This window comes from Lathamus discolor, chromosome 6, assembly GCF_037157495.1.
Source record: "Lathamus discolor isolate bLatDis1 chromosome 6, bLatDis1.hap1, whole genome shotgun sequence".
In the NCBI taxonomy this organism is placed as follows: domain Eukaryota; kingdom Metazoa; phylum Chordata; class Aves; order Psittaciformes; family Psittacidae; genus Lathamus; species Lathamus discolor.
This window is the reverse complement of record NC_088889.1, coordinates 31,402,912-31,421,534: the sequence shown is the minus strand read 5'-3', so window position 1 is coordinate 31,421,534 and position 18,623 is coordinate 31,402,912.

The following is an 18,623-nucleotide window of genomic DNA, read 5'->3' as shown; positions in this document are numbered from 1 at the left end:
TGAATGTAGGCAATTCTTTAGATCTCTAGTTGTTGCAAAGGCTTTTTGCTATGGCTGCATATGCTGTCCTAGCAAATCTGGCCAGGATGATGGGAATGTCTGACTACCATTTGAAAGTAGAGTCTTGCATGGCAGCTGCAAACTGCTACTTTGGTAGTGCTTGAGAATGGCTGCACTGATTCTGTAGACCAGCTTTTAAAGAGAATGTGCTAAAGAGACAGGCAAGGTAGGAGCATTGGTTGCTGCTCTGAGCTAATTACTTCTTCTGCCTGAGTGTGCAGAGAGATCTTGTCTAGTAGGTAAATGTTTCTTACCATCTTATCTGTCATTCACTCACGGTTGGTAGGGTAGTTCATTTAAGAACAGCTGCTTTTAGCTTATTCAGTGTGCTCTGTGCTTGCTAGCAAAGGGGCCTCATTGCTGCAAGAGGTTCTTGGCTTGATTAGAAGTTGTCTGGCAGTGTGCAGTGTTGGTATGCCCTGTAACTGAATCTGCCTGGAGGTATCTAATTATTAACTGACTTCAGTACCACATCAACCTCGAGTAAATGTATCCTCTGTACGGGACTTTAGCTTTGTTCCCTTCTGCATAGTGAATATGTAGAGAAATGAAATGGTGTCATCAAGGACTTCTTTCTTTTTCCTTTTTTCTTGGGTTTTTTTCCTTTTTTTTTTTCCCCCTCCTGTGCGTGTGTGTGTGTGTGTGTGTGGCTTTTGCTTTTTCCAAATGTGAAAGTGTGGGCTGGATACACTTGGTGCATGGCTTAGAAACATGGGACTGGAAAGAACTTCCTGGGTCATCAGATCCAGTCCCCTGCTATTGCGGGCAACCGTGTCACATAATCCTTTTAATAAACTGATCAAGCTTAACCACCTGCTTGTAAGTGGCTTGTTTTCATGGAAGTTCTGTAACTCATGTTGCTTTCAACTGATGCAAGTAATATATGAAATATGAAGTTAATCAAAAGGTCCTCCGGCTTAGCTTTAGGTTTATCATTACACTTATTTAACTGACTTGAACCTGTTATTCTTTGCACAACACTCAGGAAAGTGTTGAATCTTTACACCCCCTTGCTATGAATAAGAGTTGGTGTGCTTGCTTATTTTTTTTAATGGCAAAGATGGATGGCTGGCTTGTTGAAATTTGTTAGATATGTTAATTGTCAAGGCAAGAAGCAATTGAGTTATTTGTATTTGATACATAAATTTAAGGCTAGAGTATACATAACCATTTTTAAAACACATCAACTTGCAGTGTAGTTTTATATTTAATACTGAAATTGTACTGCTAAAATTTAAACTGCTGTTAATCATATTCCTCTTCTGATCATAATGAAAAAATAAAGGGTAAGAAAATGCTTAACATAGATTATTCATTATCATGCTTATTTTATTAATAATTCAGGCTCTGAAACGTCTCCAGGTATGGGGCATTTATTTTGTTTGCTGGCGGTGGGGGGAGGAGGAGGGGGTGTGTGAGGGGGGTAGGTTGCTGATGTGGTAGAACACTCTTATTCACCAACCATTTGTCACACGTATGCAGCTTCAGAAACAAAGATGCTATCAAAAACTGATGAAGAAATTACACCTTACAGATGTGTTAGATGCACATGTGGGCAGTGTACAGTGCTGGCACTGCTAGACCCCCACCCTGCCCAGGTGAGTGGGGAGGAGGGGACGAGCCTGTACCTTCATCCCTGAGCTGAGCACATGTGATGTGAATGGAGATCTGTGCTCCAGTGTGATGCCATCCTAAGCTAAAATTACAGTCTCGGGGTTTAGAAGCAGCAGAGTTAATACAGCTTGACTTTTCACCTGCCATGAAACTTAACTGGAACAGTCTTACTGCAATCAAATTAGGGTTTTTTTTTGGTGGTGGTGTTAGTTTTGATTTGGGTTTCTTTTTTTGGGGGGGTAGGGGTTTTTGGTTTGTTTTCAAAATTTAGTTACTGGGTGAAATCTGTCAGAAAGGACTAGCGGGGCCACAACATGACTTCTGACCATAGGCGTCTAGCCACCAAGTGAAGATAGGCAATGAAGGCTGATGCAATGTTTCTACTGACTGATATTTAGGAAAGTAAATTGTATACTTGCATATAGAGCAGAGGGACCATTAAAATCAGTACAACAAACATAAAATTGTGTGGGGATTTTCACATAACAGCAGTGCAATTCCAAGCTATTGAAGGTTTGTTTGGGGTTTTGTTGGGGGTTTTTTGTTTTGTTTTAGGTTTCTGTTAATTGTTTTTTGTTTTTTTGTTTGGGTTTTTTTTAATCCAAATACAAGTTTTGTTTTTTGGTTTTTGGGTTTTTTTGAAGTAATATGTCAGGTGATGAATTGTGTATGGATCTGGAGCTCCAAAGATTCCAACATATTATTTGCTATGGAAAATTTGTATGAAGGCTTAAGTACTTAAAAAATCATATGTTTCCTAAGAACCCCTATCAGTGGGTATCCTAGGAAAGCATTCAGAAGATAGAAGCTTCGTCAACTGGGAAATCTTGTACAGATTTCCTCCAAAGAGCCACTTTGAGTTGCCTCAGAAGCCAGCATCTGCAGAAATACTGAAGGAATTATTCATAGTGCAGTGTTTTCCTGGCAAAAACATCTTCTAAGATAATTAGTGGTAGAAATGCAACATAAGAACTAGGCTAATCACCTAAAAAGTAATCAAAATGTTTTCTGATTTTTTTAATTATTTCTAGATCTCTATGATGTATTTGAAAACCAGATCCTTGAACAGAAGTTCTACTTGCCCTACCAGTTGCAGCATTTAAAATGAGCACAGTATTTGTGCAGAAACCAACAGCAACTGAGAAATCCGTAAAAACTATTAAATAGCATTCCCCATTTTACTAGTTTGCAGTGGGGTCAGCAACCAGCAGAGTAAGTATTCTGAAACAGGTTAGGATAAGAGCAAAAAGAATACCTGTGATAGGACTGCATTGTAGTCTTGTCTCATGGAGTATTTGTTGCCCATAAAGCTATAAATATTTGACTGTGAGCTTCCTGGGCATTAAGATTTTCTAGCAGCAGTCCTACTACTCAGTTTGTCTGCTTTGCCTGACCTGTTCCCCAAAGCCTGCTCTGTGATAACTCTATGTTTACCTGACAATGTGCAACCTGGAAAAGTTAGCTGTAAACCTGCTGCAGGTCGGAATTTGCCAAAAATACTCTGCTTATTCTGAGCGTTCTTTACAAGTACAGTAAAAAGAGTAATTTCCTCCAGACATGCTGGTAGGAGGCAAAATGTAACTGTGATTTCAAATAGGTTTTTACTGAGTCTCTTTCATTAATTATTTTAGCCCAGAGTATTTGGCTCCCTAGGAATCTGTGTGCTCCATCATCAAAACTAGTTTCTCAAGGACTTTGACATAAAGTCTGAAGGATATTTTCTAACAACTTACTTGTTTCTTTAGATATTAGTAAAATAAAAGTCCCTACACACATACACCAGGTGCTCTGGCAGCTAATCAGTGTGCATGATTCTGTCCATCCTACATAGCTGAAACAACAGTAGAGTCAATCAGTAAATCAAGTCAATATGTAAAATACGTTTTCACTACAGAAAGAGATAACTTGCTCTATACCACAGTTACGAAAACAAAGCTAAAGTGTGCAAATTGCCTTGCTGATTTATTTCCCATCATATGAATTTGTAGAGGAAGGCAGATAATTGCTTCACTAACTTTGGTTATTATTCTTTTCTATCTTGAACACTTGCAGATACGGAAAATATTATAGCAAAAGAATGGTCCTAGGGCTACAAAACTAAGCACTCAAAATTTACAAAAATACCCAATTAGGGCTGTCCATTAAACTTCAGTTTGGCCTATTGCAAATGTGATTGCAAAACATTATGCAACTGTCTTGTTCATACGATACTGCCCACAGCATCTTTGTAGCTTTCTTTTTGAACGCATTTTATTCCATACCCTAGTCATTGCCCACTACACAGCTCTTGTTCCAAAGACTGAATTACTAGTTTCCTCAATTTTTCCAATGGCACTTCAGTATCTGAGTACTTCATAAATACTGCTTTCTTTTCAGGACACACAGTGAAGTGAGGACATGCTTTATGCTCATCTAACAGAAGGAGCTGAGGTGCCATCGCTAAAGTCCAAAGCAGTATTTCTAGGAGCTCAATCTTAGACATTTTTGTTTGTCAGAATCATAATCATGCTTTACATGTGGTATAAAGACACCTCTTCAGTAGCAGTGTCCTTAATGCCTGGAAATCAGTCTGAGGGTCAGGCAGTTTTTGACTGATGTGCTTAGAGGAAGTGACCGCCTATAGACAGCTGAGCCCAAGCAGTCAACCCACCTCATGCAAGGATTCCATGCAGAAACCACAAGTGCTTGTTTTCCAGGGCAGCTGTAGCTTACCTAGTCCAGCAGGTATCTGCAGTCCCCTGTATCACTCATTATACTTTGCCTAATTTCTGCAACAGAATAGATGAACTGTGCGGTGTTTTTTCCATTGCACCATGCTGATTCACAACCACAGCAGCTCCCCTTGTGCAAAGGGAGGGAGGGAGCCGAAATAAACGTGGTCATTTTACACTAGGACCACAAAATAGAGGGGTAAAAGTGAAGTGGGGGAATAAAAGTTGCAAAGAAACTCAATTTGGCACTTCCTAACTTGAGGCATCACTTTGTGCTTTTGCTGCTGTTTCAATTCTATAATTTAGTACTGCGAGAGTGAAAGCAGAACTACGGCCCCAGCACAGGAAACTCCACTGTCTGGTATCACAGTGACACTGTCACCATCCAAGCCCCTGCCTTTGGGTTCAGCACAGACCATAATCTCCCGAGGGAACAGGTAGATAGCAAGCAAAACTTCCTCAGCCAACCCAAAATGGGAAGGGAGTATTTTGCCCATGTGTTTGTAGGGGAAAGGTGGTTTTGGGGACTGTGGGAGCAGCTCAGGGCTCTGCAGGAGGCTGTGCTTTGATGGTCGTGGGCTCTTGCATCCATTTACTGTAACCACGACCCCATACCTCTCATATTTTCTATTTTATTCTCTGCCCTTATCAGGCCAAGGTTGTGCCTCAGGCTTTTCTAGGTTTCCTTGTCCCAAGGCCCTTACCCCTTTTGCATCTTGTCCACTGTTGTGGGGTAACTCTGGTGGGAAGCTCAGCCCCACCAGCTGCTGGCTCACTCCCCTCGCTGGTGGGATAGGGAGGGAATCAGAAGGGCAAAAATGCAAAAACTTGTGGGTTGAGATAAAGACAGTTTAATCAGGAAAGTAAAAGCCATACATACAAGCAAAGCAAACCAAGGAATTTCATTCATCACGCTCCAGAACAGCAGGGCTCCATCACATGCAATGGTTATTTGGGAAGGCAAATGCCGTAACTCTGAATGTTCCCCCTTCCTTTGTCTTCGCCCAGCTTTATATGCAGAGCATGACATCCTATGGTATGGACTATCCCTTGGGTGAGTTGGGGTCAGCTGTCCTGGCTGTGTCCACTCCAAATTTCTTGTGCACCCCCAGCCTACTCACTGGTGGGGTGGTGAGGGAGACAGCAAAGGCCTTGACACTGTGTAAGGACTTCTCAGATATAGCTAAAACATTCCTGTGTTATCACCACTGTTTGTGTCACAAATCCAAAACCCAGCACCCTACAAGCTACTATGAAGAAAATGAACTCTATCGCAGTCCAAACCAGGACATCAGCCCTTCTATTTCCATCTCTGCTCAGGGATGCTAATGACATATTCTTCCAAACCTCTATTCCCACAGGTACCCACCAACTTTTTGTTGGCGCTGATTTCTCACCAGTTTTCTTCTCTGTGTTGCCTAAGACAGGTTGATCACTCAAGCAGGGTGCAGAAGAAAGTCTTCGTGTGCTCTGCTCAGGCCCCAGGTTATAAATGCAGATTTGGGCCTTGGCTGGCTTGCAGCAGCAGAGAGATGTGGTTGCAAAGAAACCCATCAACAGGTTGCCCAAGTGTCAGGCTGGAGGTACCTGATACGGGAGAAGGCAAGCTGCTGGAATTCTACCTTTGCTAGGAATGCAGCTGTGAGGGTGCACTGCACTGCCTCACTGCTTTCTTGAAATGCTGCTTTCACATCAGAAGAATTACTGTCTCTTAAAATGTCTAGTGCAGCACTGCCTCCTATACATAGACACACACAGGTGTTCTTGCATCCAAGGAGAGCTTTGCTGTCCTTTTCTCAGCAGAATCATGTTAGATGTAAGCCTAAGCAGTCACTTCACCCGCCACTGACATCCACCCATCCTGAGCCTAAAATGTGGTAGATTTTTAAGTGGTTGTTTTTGCACATGGGTTGTTTCCAGTGGGGATCGATGCATCACGTTTTGAACTTGTGGCAATAGTGTGATGCAGGATGTGTGTAGTTCTGAGATAGTGAGGAAACTGGTATCAGCAAGAGACCCTACCAAGCACTGAGGTCCCTCCTAGCACTCTTCTTCCCCCAACTCTCCTCTCCCTCTTTCTTCCCTTCTAACCTAATCTCCATCTCTTCTTAGGCTTCAGGAGGCACAGTTTACCTATTCTACAAAAAGCACCTTACTGAACCTAATTCTGTGAATAGGCAGCTTTAGATTAGGAGATCAGTTACTATTTGCTAAACTCCTGCAGGGGTACCTACACACAAATCCCACAAATAGGAAGCTCTCAATTGCAGAAGTATGCCTGCAGAAAAAGTCATATAAAGTTTGATTGCACTGATATGAAATTATTATGGTAGTTTGAAGTTTTATGAAGCAATAGTTATAATAATGTAGTTTTAGTATTCTGTACTTAGACACATCAGACCTGCTTCCGTACAGTAGGTAGTTACTATCTGGGGAAAAATAACATTCCTTCTCTGAGGTGGCAAAAATTTTCTTCATATCAAAGCTATTACTATTAGCAAATATATAAATGAAAAAGTAAAATCTAAGACAATATGTATGGCTAAGTACTTTTTTTTTAGGCTTTTGTAGTACATTGCTTACTATGACATAATGGAATGTAGTTTAGCACTTCTTGTTTTACCGAGTTAGGGAAGAATTCAGATTCTTATGCATGATTAATGAATGCAAGTATCTTCACATGCAAGTGACTTCACACTGCCACACTGCCACTCAAATGATGATATTAATTCAAGGATCAGGTATGAAACTAATCTGCTAGTGGATTGTTAATTACTGAAGCAATACTGAATCTCATGTGCAGCTTTAATTCCTAAGCTACTATCCAGAGGTTATAGAATCTACTTGTAAGGCAATGTAGATACTTTTAGTGATTTACAACTTGTAAGGCATTGTCTTGATCAAATTCCAGATTAAATTAATATGAACAAGTAATACAAGAGCAATTGGAGTAGGCATTAAGGTCATGTGGCTGAATTGGTGAGAAAATGTAACCATTGTTTTTTTAGGGCTGTTGCTGGCTGCACGCTGTTGACTGCTAATTTTGGAATTTATTTCATCTCTTCAGTCTTACTTTATTAGATTGGAAAAGTCTTTTTACATGCAGATTTTCTAATGAGTTAAGTGTAGTTCCTGCTGAGTGAATAGGTTGCTGTCAAATATTTCAGCCTGGGATTTGACCCATCTTGCAAATTTATCACCTTACAGCGAATTTTATCCTGATTTTATGTTTTCAAATACAGACTCTCCATCACTTTTTTTCTATGAAAATCAGTGTAAACATCACTTTACAATCACTGTGTTCTATTCTTGCACTATGAATTCAGTGCCTATGAACTCTGGCAATAGGCAGGATTAACTGAACAAGGCTGATTCATCATTAGCTCAGAATTTCTTTGATTCTGGAGATGTAGGTCAGACCAACTTTTACAAAATGAGGTTTTGTGGTTTCATTTAATTTTTATTATACCCTTTGCAAGAAACAGAAAAGTTTAAAAGGAAAAAGGTGTTAGTGGTATAAACAAAGGCAGGAAAGCTGGACTGATGGACTTTGGGAGGAATAAAAGATGAGTGCGTTTGATGATGAGACGTTTCTACAGAGCCAGCTCTGGGAGAATCCCTGCCAGGAGAGAAGTGAGTGGGGGCAGAAGTGTTTGAGGGAAGATCTAAGATAAAAAAAGGTGAAACATTCAAATGGCCTTGGGAATCCAACCTGCTACAAATTATAGCAGCACTGCTGCAGTAGCAAAGCCACCAAAGCCTGCATTAAGCTCCCAGACACTCTGCATGGGTTAGAGGGGAAGAACCAGCACAGGAGAAGAATCAGGAGGGACCTGTTTAATGTGGACACTGGGGGAAAAGTACTAAGAGGTAAGAACCAGAACTACTGCTGGGAAAGCTGTTCCCCTGTACAAGCTCTTTCCTATGCCATGCTTGTTCCCACTTGTCTGGAACGCAAGCAGCTGAGGACCACATGGCTGCTGTCATCAGACATCACTGTAGTAAACCCTGGGATTGTGCCTTATACCCCACCAGTCTCAAGGCTTTGACTACTTCACGCTGGGATGCTCTAAGGCATCTCCATTGTGAGGGAAATCAGTGATCTGAGTCTGCCTGCAGCAAGGGCCTCACTGGCAGGGCCACCCATGATGGTCTCATAGTTGTTGGTGATGCAGGGGACAGACTCTCTCCATCCCTGCGCAACTTCCCACCTTGCAGAGAATGAGTGCCCACCACTTGGTGCAGAGGAAAACAGTATACACAAGCAAGCACATCTCTTGTTTCTTGTCCTCCCTGGAGACAGGAAAACTCCATCTCAAATCTTTGCGCCAGCAATACTGTGTTCAGGGTAGTGAAGCTGCCAGTGGACCTAAGGCTGGTGCCCAAGCCTGTGCAAAACACCCATCATCAAACAGACGTGGGACCCTACTGCACGCAGATCCCAAGGGGACAGGGACTGTGCTGGATGCAAATGTTGAAGCCAAGGAGCTCACAGGCATGTCCAAGAACTCTGAAAACAATTTTCAGCACCATTGCCTTTAGGCAGAAGCTGAGCAACAGTTTAGGGAACTGTGACTTCGGAGAAGCGGGATACAATCCTTTTGTGCTTCCAGTTCCAGCAGTGACTTTAGCTGTGGCTTGGCTTGAGTAGGAGTCTTTAAAGCTGATCTTGTCTCCTGTGCTGCAATCCATGTTACCAAGCTGGGTACTGGTTTTTTAGGGTGTTTTTTCTGTCCAGTTATTGCCCACATGCAGTTCTCCTCAACTTCTAAAATATTAGCAGGCCATACTTTCAAACTGAAGCCTTACACGTGACTAAGCTTGAATATGGACTATTCGATTGACGTCTGTCAGGTGAGAGCTTTTAAGCATACCTGGAATGGTTTAAAATACAGTACAATATTTTCTAGCTCCTTGCTTTAACCTTTAGCCCTTAATTTTTATTTCATCACATAGTTTCAAAACTAGTGAGATAGAGACTACGGAGAAGGTATAATAGGTCCTAAGTTAGGAGTCACAAAATCAGATGCAAACACTTCCCTGATTTTCAACAGTTTAGCATACGGTTTAGAAAAAGGAATATGGTGCAGAGCCATCCAGCACAAGCTCATCAGTTCAGATGCAACCTGCAAGAAGTTAACAGAAGTTCTTGCCACTAATTGCCTGCTTGGCAGTCTGCAGAGGTGTGTTGCTTGTGACTTTACCCTATGTAAATACTTGTGATTGCCAATTTCCCCTTCACAGGTGCTGGTATGATGGGGGAAAATACTCAGTGTCCCAGCCTTGTGGTACTCCAGCTGCTAAATAGATGTCCTTGTTTTCAGCAGGCTGAGCAGGCACAGCTCTGAAGCTTGAATATGTGCCTGTGCAGGCCACCCTGCAAGTGGAGGCCAAGGCTCAGTGTCACAGTGGTGACCAGGGGCTGCTAGACCAGCGGGGGCTGATGGCTGCTAAGTGTCCTCATTGTCACCCTTTGGAGGGAGCCAGGGCTCATTGCTGTGGAGGGCACATGCTGGCCTGGCTGAGACCTGGGTTCAGGTACCTGCTGGGCATCCACCACTTCCCAGGCAGGTTCTGCGGCCCATGCTGAGCGCTCTGCCATTCCGCTGGTGCTGGCAATTGATGAACCCAGTTTAAACCAGCTGGGAGAGTCCTACACAATGCTTCGGCTGCTGGGCATTACGTGCTCCAAGTTTACTCTGGTGCTCCACAGAGCCGGGCAGAAAAAGGGGATTTGTTGTAATTATTGACATAATTATTGGAGCCAACAGGCTGGTATGAGATCCCTGCTCACTACTTCTTATTGCCATTCACAAGGAAGTCAGCTATGGAGCTGGTTCCTTCCCGCCCAGGTGGAACCTCCCTGGGCCCATGGGAGCAGCTGCCAGAGCAGATCCTGCGCAGCCGGCCAGGAGCCGACCCGAGCCTGGCACTTGCAGCTCACTGGCAGATTATGCCCCCAACCACCCAGCCCAGATAAACGTGACAGGACATTTGCATTTCAGCCGGGACTGGAGGAAACTGGTCTCAGCTTAGTGGCTTCCATTGCTGCCACCAGGGATGTAAACACAGGGAAGGAAACATCTTACAAATGGATGAGGGCAGTACACAGTGATCTTCATTAAACGCTGGCAGCCAACACCTCAACAACTTTTAGCAAACCCAGATTTAAACTTTGTCGGTGGTCTGTATGTAGCTAATCAAATGAACACCCCCATTTCCCTCTCACCCCAAAATGTAGAATGTTTGAAATTCAGAGGCAGAGAGAGAAATTTCACACCTTTAAACCTCCCCACCCCCCAAGTTGTTTATAGCATGCCAAGCATACTATTTCTTTTTTCTTTTTTTTTTTTTCTCTTTCTGGATCAATATGAACATCTTTAATTCTTTTATGATTGGCCTCTATATTATCAGGAAAACTGTCATGGTTTAAGGCCAGCCGGCAACCCAGAACCACGCAGCTGCTCACTCACTCCCCCCCGCTCCTCCCTCCACTCCCGGAGGGATAGGGAGGAGAATTGAAAGAATGTAGCTCCCACGGGTTGAGATAAGAACAGCCCAGTAACTAAGGTATAACACAAATCACTGCCGCTACCACCAATGATAATAATGATAAGGGCAACAACAAGGGAAGAGAATACAACCGCTCACCACCCACCAGCTGATACCCAGCCCAACCCAAGCAGTGATCTAGCCCTTCTGGGTAACTGCCCCCCATTTATATAGTGGGCATGACGTGCTGTGGTATGGAATACCTCTTTGTCTAGTTTGGGTCAGGTGTCCTGTCTCTGCTTCCTCCCGGCTTCCCCTCCTCCATGGCAGAGCATGAGGCTCACAAAGTCCTTGGTCAGAGTAAACATTACTGAGCAGCAACTGAAAACATCAGTGTTATCAGTGCTGTTCCCAGGCTGAAAGTCAAAAAGACAGCGCTGCACCAGCTACTAAGGAGAAAGATGGCTGCTACTGCTGAACCCAGGACAGTATCCACCCCTTATTCCATACCATTCACGTCATGCTCAGATCCCACAATTTTCAATATACCATCACTCTTGTCTCATATATATATATAGAGAGAGATCATTCCTTAGTGCATGGACCAATCCCTGTAAAGCTGCTGAGTTCATCCAGTCCATGATGTTGGGCTCCATCTCTTGTAACAGTGTTTTAGAGCAGGAGAGAGAGCGTGATATAGTCAATCTCCCAGGCCTCCACATATTTGTACTTCAGCCATTGTCTTCCATACCAAAGAGGTTTTAACCATTTGGCTTGCTTAATTACAGCACAAGTTTCACACTCATGAATAACCTGGGCAATAGTGTCCATTGTTAAGTCCACCCGTTGATGACGAGCCTATCTGTATGTTGTATCTCTGCCCTGATGGCCTGAAGTGTCATGGGCCCACAGGGCCAAAAATAATTCAGCTTTATGTTTCCAATCTAAGTCCATCTGAGCCACTTCAATCTTAGCAGCTTTATCCACTTGTTGGTTGTTCTGGTGCTCCTCAGTGGCCTCACTCTTGGGTACATGGCGTACCTTCACCATCAGGTTCTGCACCTGAGTAGTAATATCTTCCCACAGTGCAGCAGCCCAGATGGGTTTACCTCTGCGATGCCAGTTACTCTGCTTCCATTGCTGCAACCACCCCCACAGGGCATTTGCCACCATCCATGAGTCAGTGTAGAGATAAAGTACTGGCCACTTTTCTCATTCAGCAAGGTCCAGGGCCAGCTGGATGGCTTTCACCTCAGCAAACTGACTCAATTCTCCCTCTCCTTCAGCAGTTTCTGCAACTTGTCGTCGAGGACTCCATACGGCTGCCTTCCATCTCCAACGCTTCCAAAGCACTGGAGGGACCCAGTGGAGTAGATACTTGCCCATACTGTCCCACACACCCTGCCACTCGTGGCTGTCCATCCTTGGGGAAAATCTCTTAGTGGTCCTCCTATATTGCCATCTAATCCTAGACAAGACTAGAGCCAGACCCTGCATAGCTTCCAAGATTGGACAAGATCAGGCGTTCTCAGGGTGGTGTGGCTGTAGGCAAAGCATAGAGAGCATATGCAGCAACAAGCTGGCTCCCAGCAAAAGGAGCAGGATGCTTTCAAGGGCATTGAAAGGATATTCAGGATCTTTAGGTCTTCCAGAATCTGCTCCCACTGTAAATAGTCTGGTGGCGGAGCAGAGGGTGTGAGGGAATGTCTCCTTCACAGGCTGACCACCCAAGGAAGGAAAAAAAGATGTGCAATTGCTAAACACTTCCATTATATACCTCCAAAAGTATAGAGGTGATGACCACACTGGGAACACATACCAGCCCAGATTCATGATCAATGAGTCGTATTAAAAGTCATTGCCATGAAGTACAGTGAAACAAGAACCTTAGCCCAAGGCCCCCAGCCGATAAACACTCAAACAGCAAATACTGGCTATAAGTAAGGTACGACATGCTGAAACTCCAAGATCAAGAGCAACAACTTTGAAAGCCAACAAATCAGCATTGTGATGAGTGACTATTAATCTGAAACAATGAATGCTTATCACAAATACGATTAGAAGCACTCTGGTCAGATCTGTCGTTATCTCAACCCTTCAGGCACGACACTAGACGCCAAAAAGAACTGTGGTGGTTTAAGGCCAGCTGGTAACCCAGAACCACACAGCTGCCCGCTCACTGACCTACTTCTTCCCCCCGCCCCCGGAGGGATGGGGAGGAGAATCGAAAGAATGTAACTCCCAAGGGTTGAGGTAAGAACAGCCCAGTAACTAAGGTATAACACAAACCACTGCTGCTACCACCAATAATAATAACAATAAGGAAAATAACAAGGGAAGAGAATACCACCCTCTGACAGAAATCCAGTCCCACCGGAGCAGTGATCTAGCCCTTCTGGGTAACTGCCCCCCGTTTATATAGTGGGCATGATGTGCTGTGGTATGGAATACCTCTTTGGCTAGTTTGGGTCAGGCGTCCTGTCTCTGCTTCCTCCCGGCTTCCCCTCTGTCCTGGCAGAGCATGAAGCTCAGAAAGTCCTTGGTCAGAGTAAACATCACTGAGCAACAATTGAAAACATCGGTGTTATCAGCGCTGTTCCCAGGCTGAAAGTCAAAAAGACAGCGCTGCACCAGCTACTAAGAAGGAAAAAAAAAATGACTGCTACTGCTGAACCCAGAACAAAAACAAATAGAAAAGAAGGGTCATTTAAGTCAAAGGACAGTTCTGGAAGGACAAATGGGTAGGAAGGGGCCCAGGGTAAACCTGTCTTGGAAATTGAAGGTTTCCTGGCATCAAAAGAGCGTAGCTGTGGAACCCACATTCTGTAAGTAACCATGTGTGGCTGCCCCATCCCTGGAAGTGTTCAAGGCCAGGCTGGATGCGGTTGGTCTAGTGGAAGGTGTCTTTGCCCATGGCATGAGGGTTGAAACTAGATGATCCTTAAGGTCCCTTCTAACCCAAACCATTCTATGATTCTATGGGAGGAAAAGTATTATCTAACTTTTGCTCAAGCCTTACCAATGGGAAAAGACAATGTGATTACCTGAATCTCTCAAAAGCCAAACCTAAACCTGTCTCCTGTCTTCATAATGGCACTTGCAGTGGGGCTAAATAGCCAGGACTTTTTATTACAGTATATTTCAGGAAGAGTTTTATGGCAAAACTGGTGTTTTCCCACCATCCAATCAATCTCTCTGTTCCTAACTGAAGAGCTTTCCCATTTTTTGGTTTGCATTTTGCTGCAGTTTCTAAATATTGTTTAGCAATTGCAGATCCTGCTCATTATGCCCACAGCAAGCTAAGCAAAAGAAGAGCTTTCAATCAAATCCATTGAATTCTGAGTATATTGTGCAGGCCCCTTGTGTTTTTTTCCAGCTAAAAACCTCTGAAAGTTTTGCAGCAATGCTATTCAGTGAACTGCCTGCCTGCATATAAACAGCATTACCACATTATTTCCATATGTCCAAATGATTAACTCAGCTTCTGCCCATCATTTTATAATTTTTTAGATAACTAACAAAGTTTCTTCTGTGTGTCCTCAGGGCAATAAGCTCAAGAGCTAATGCTCAAAGAGGAAGACATATTGGGAAATAAGCTCAGTAAGGATTTATGAGCCTCTTTCTGGTGAGGTTGGAGCCTGGTCTGAGGCAATAGTGACAGGTATGTTATCATCACATACCAAGTATTTCATTTTTTGCTGGAACAAGTTTGATAGTGACAGTTGACTTCCCCCAGGGCAAGCGGCCTCTTATAAACATTACCTTCACTGTCAGCCTTGTTGGATGTCTTGAAGGACAAGCTGAGAACTAGCTGGGGAACTGGATAGCAAAAGACCCATGTGTAGGAATGGGCCCTGTGCCATGGATAGGTAGGGTAAGTAAACCCGGTGTTACCACTTCCAAGCTGTATCTGTTACTGGGTAATTAGAAAATTTTGATCTTCAGGGCTGCACAAACTCTATTATCCTTCCAGTCATCCTCTGAATTATTCACAACTCATTGAAAAAGATAAGGGAATGAAATACAGGATGTATGCAAATAAATCATAGTGAGGTCTTGCCAGTATGGTCTAGAATGAAACCAGCTCTATTACAAGCTCTTTTTCTCACATGTCCCTAACGTAGAAAAGAAAACAAAAATGGAAACAGCAACTTTGAAGCAAATATATTTGGTTTGGCTATTTTCCAAGATTAATAATTAGGGGAAGTTTGACTATCACCTATCAAAAGTTACGGGGGTTTGTTTGTTTGTTTTTCCTTTAAAAAGAAAACAAAGTTAAATGCAATCTTCAAGTTGTCAGAAGCTATGATATGCAGAAGAGAACTTCCTAATTGCTTCATTGTCTGACACTGCATTTTGTATTTCTCTTTGTTGGGTTTAATGTAAAGTTAAATAGAATAATATCTGTAGTTCAATTCCTATCTCACAGACCATCGGGGGGGGGGGGGGGAGCACGTTTTCAAAGCCAGCAATGGCTCGGTTGAAAAGAGAACAGGAGCTGCAGAATGGGGAACAGTTTTGAAAACAAAATCTGTTTTCCTTTCCGGTAGTCAAGGCTTCCCCTGGTGAATAGAGGAGGTGCCACTCTCCCACCAATTTGCCCCTCTGAGTGATGTTGCTGAGATGGCACTGGTCATGCGTCTTGAGCTGTAAAAACTTTCTGCAGCGCAACATTTAGATGTTGTTTATGTTTTCTCAACTCGATTAGGTAATATACAGTGCCATGATGAAAAAAAGGGGAACTCTGCACTCACAGAGGAGAAAACGATCCATTAGAACAATACATGTATTAATGTAGAATTTCAATGAATATTCAATATTACAAGAATGTCACTTTGAGTTACAATTGACTTATACATGCAATTCCATTGACTTGAAATGAGGGAAGGGTTTGCTACTTGTCTTTTCTTTAACAAATTGTTCATTAAATGGTTGTGAGTTCTCTACTGAGCCGTGTGGCACCTGACCAGCATCTTCACTGCTCATTTACAATTTCTGATGAAAGTCTCCATTAGAGTTGCAATTTTGCCTTATGTTATCAAAAGTACCAATGGAATTACCCTCTTTTTGAGCCACTTTTTACTTTGCAACGGGAGTTTCCATGTTTTGTTTCAATTTTATTTCTGCTCCTGCAGGCCTGTTTTCTAATGAGTTTCTCCTTGTGAGGTGCAAGGGCTTAGGTGTCTGGATGCTGCAGGCAATACAGTGCAATTCTGTAAATCCAGTGCTTACTCAGATGGTGTTAGAGGATGTGAGGTCATAGACCAAATGCATTTAACAAACTTTCTGTGTAATAATCTGCTCCCAGTGAAATACATACAGTGTCTTGCTGCTAGTAAGAAATCTGTTAATTAAAACAAGAAAAACAATTGGAATTGGGTGCTATAAAAGTGGTCATAATGTGAAAGAAGGATCAGGGTCTGGGATTTGGCTCAGGTCTTCAAGACAGTTCGCAAGGCTCTGTGAATACTTTGGAAAATTCCTAGGGATCAGCAGTATTTGTAGGCAACAAGATCAGTGGCTTTAGTATCTGTACATATTTGATGATACGAAAATATTGTAAAATTATGTAAAATATGTAAAATTAATGGTTTGATCCTCATGGCACTGATGATGATGCTTTAATTGATGGCTTGAGTGGGTGCACCCTTTTTAACCTGGTAAAATAGTGAAGGCGATCATCTGTATTTGGGCCAGCTCTTACAAGTACTGTATCCCCTTTACTTTGATTTATGTTAACAGGTGATGTGCACACTGAGAACTTGGAGCTTCTCTTACGGGGTTGATGTTACCAGATGTACAGTGACCCTGTAAGATGCTGAAAGATTTCTAGTGAAGTCAGCAAGAGGCAGAGTGTCAGCTCCTGGCTGGCCTGATGCTTTGCAGAACACAAATTAGGTCCTATCTGCTTCTCTGCACTTTTGCTGAGAATGCTTGCTCTTTCGTGCTGGCTAGTTATTGCTCTGTTTTATTATTGTTTGTGACAAAGTAACGTAGTAATCAAAGTCAGTCTTTTTATTGGAGTATTGGAGTAGTGATTTAGTGGGACATCATATTTTTCTGGGGGGGATTTTACAAAACTTGTTTTAGTCATCTGGAATGGGAACACTCAAAGTGGTGCAGGCCCAGTACCCAGTTACAAATCATTGGAACAAATACACAACATCATATATATAATAGATTTGGACAGTTTCTTTATTTGGAATAAAATAGTAAAAAATTGCTCCAATTAGAGTGATGTTTGTCCAGACCATCTTTGTTGATCTTGAAAAGAAAATGCTGTGCTCTTCTTGCTGCTCTTTTCTGGGCATTTCTTTCTCTCCTCACACTTCTTTAATCTCCTGGCTTGCTTGCTTTCACAGGTACTGCAAGCCATGCAGTTTAAGAAAAGACCTACAAATGGCTGTATTTGTTAGTATATATATGTATTCAAACAAAATAAAAGGCATTGTTTGAAGATAGAGCCTGCTGACATTACCATGGATGTCTTTCTGAGGGCCTGAAAACCTGTCTAGTGTAGGGGGCAAACAGAAGGACACGCACTTTTTTTCTCCATTCTTTATTCATACAGCAAACATCAGGGTTTTTGCTCCGTGTCTGTCAATCTCCTTCTGGACATGAACACAGTTTGCAAGACCACAACAGGAAAAGATGGCATGCTCTTGAAACTGAAGACAGGTCTTTAAGAAGATAACAGCCCATGAAGATGTTGCCTTTCTGGCAGCCAGTGTGATCCTTAGCATGAATAGTTGGTTCCTGGTGCCTCTTCCAAATTCCTCCTGTCTGCAGCAATTGCTTCTGCTGCCAGTTTCCTGGGGTCTAGCTGTTTGAGCTGCAGCTGCAGTGGAGGTCCTTGCTCTGTTGGTCAGTGTGGATTGCAGGTTACAGCCCTGCAGCAAGAGCAATCCCAGAAGTTTCCTGGGAGGTGCACAAACTGAAGGGCTGATAACATTTGTCAGGAGAGGGCATGGGCCTGGGAGGTGCCTTACAGGTGCTTCACCCTGATCATTCCAAGGTAAATCATGGCAGAGTTCACATTTAATTTGGGGGTTTTTTTGCTTGGTTGGTTGTTGGTTTGGTTTTTTATTTTTTCCTGCATATCTTACTTAAATTTAAAGCTTATTGCTAACTGTACTTGTTTCTGCCATGTAGAACAGGGGACAAACATAACACGTTCCCTGGAATATTGGTGATGATCTGCAAAGACCCATAAGCTGTACAAATAATAGCTGTAAACCTCCTAAGGCTCTTGGCAATATTTTAACTAGTCATCCTTCAGGCTAGAGAAAAAAACCTGCCTCACCCTGTGTCTGCACACATAGCACTAGTATGATTCATCATGCTTCCCTTCTTTCTCAGAAGCTGCCTTCACAGCCGTTCGATCCTCGTATGTTCTCTCACAGAACTGAATTGGGCATCTTTTCAGAATTACGGAGCAAAATGTTCACACCATAATCAGGAGATGGAAGAAGCTGGGTTTTTTTCAGGCACTTGGGCACATGCATTTTTTTCCTGCAACATATTTCCAGCTTCAGTGGTGGATATGGTACTCACAAAAGGGTTAATGACTTCTCTGCAGTTGCTAGGTAATGCTGTCTTGTCACTGGGACCATTTCTGAGTTAGTGACAGCTTTTCTTATGATGTAATACTTAAATAGTAATTGTGGAGTGCATTAAATTAGCTTTTTATTTTTCTTGTTTCCTTTAGAAAGCTAGGATATGAAACATAAAAGCCTGCAGCACTAT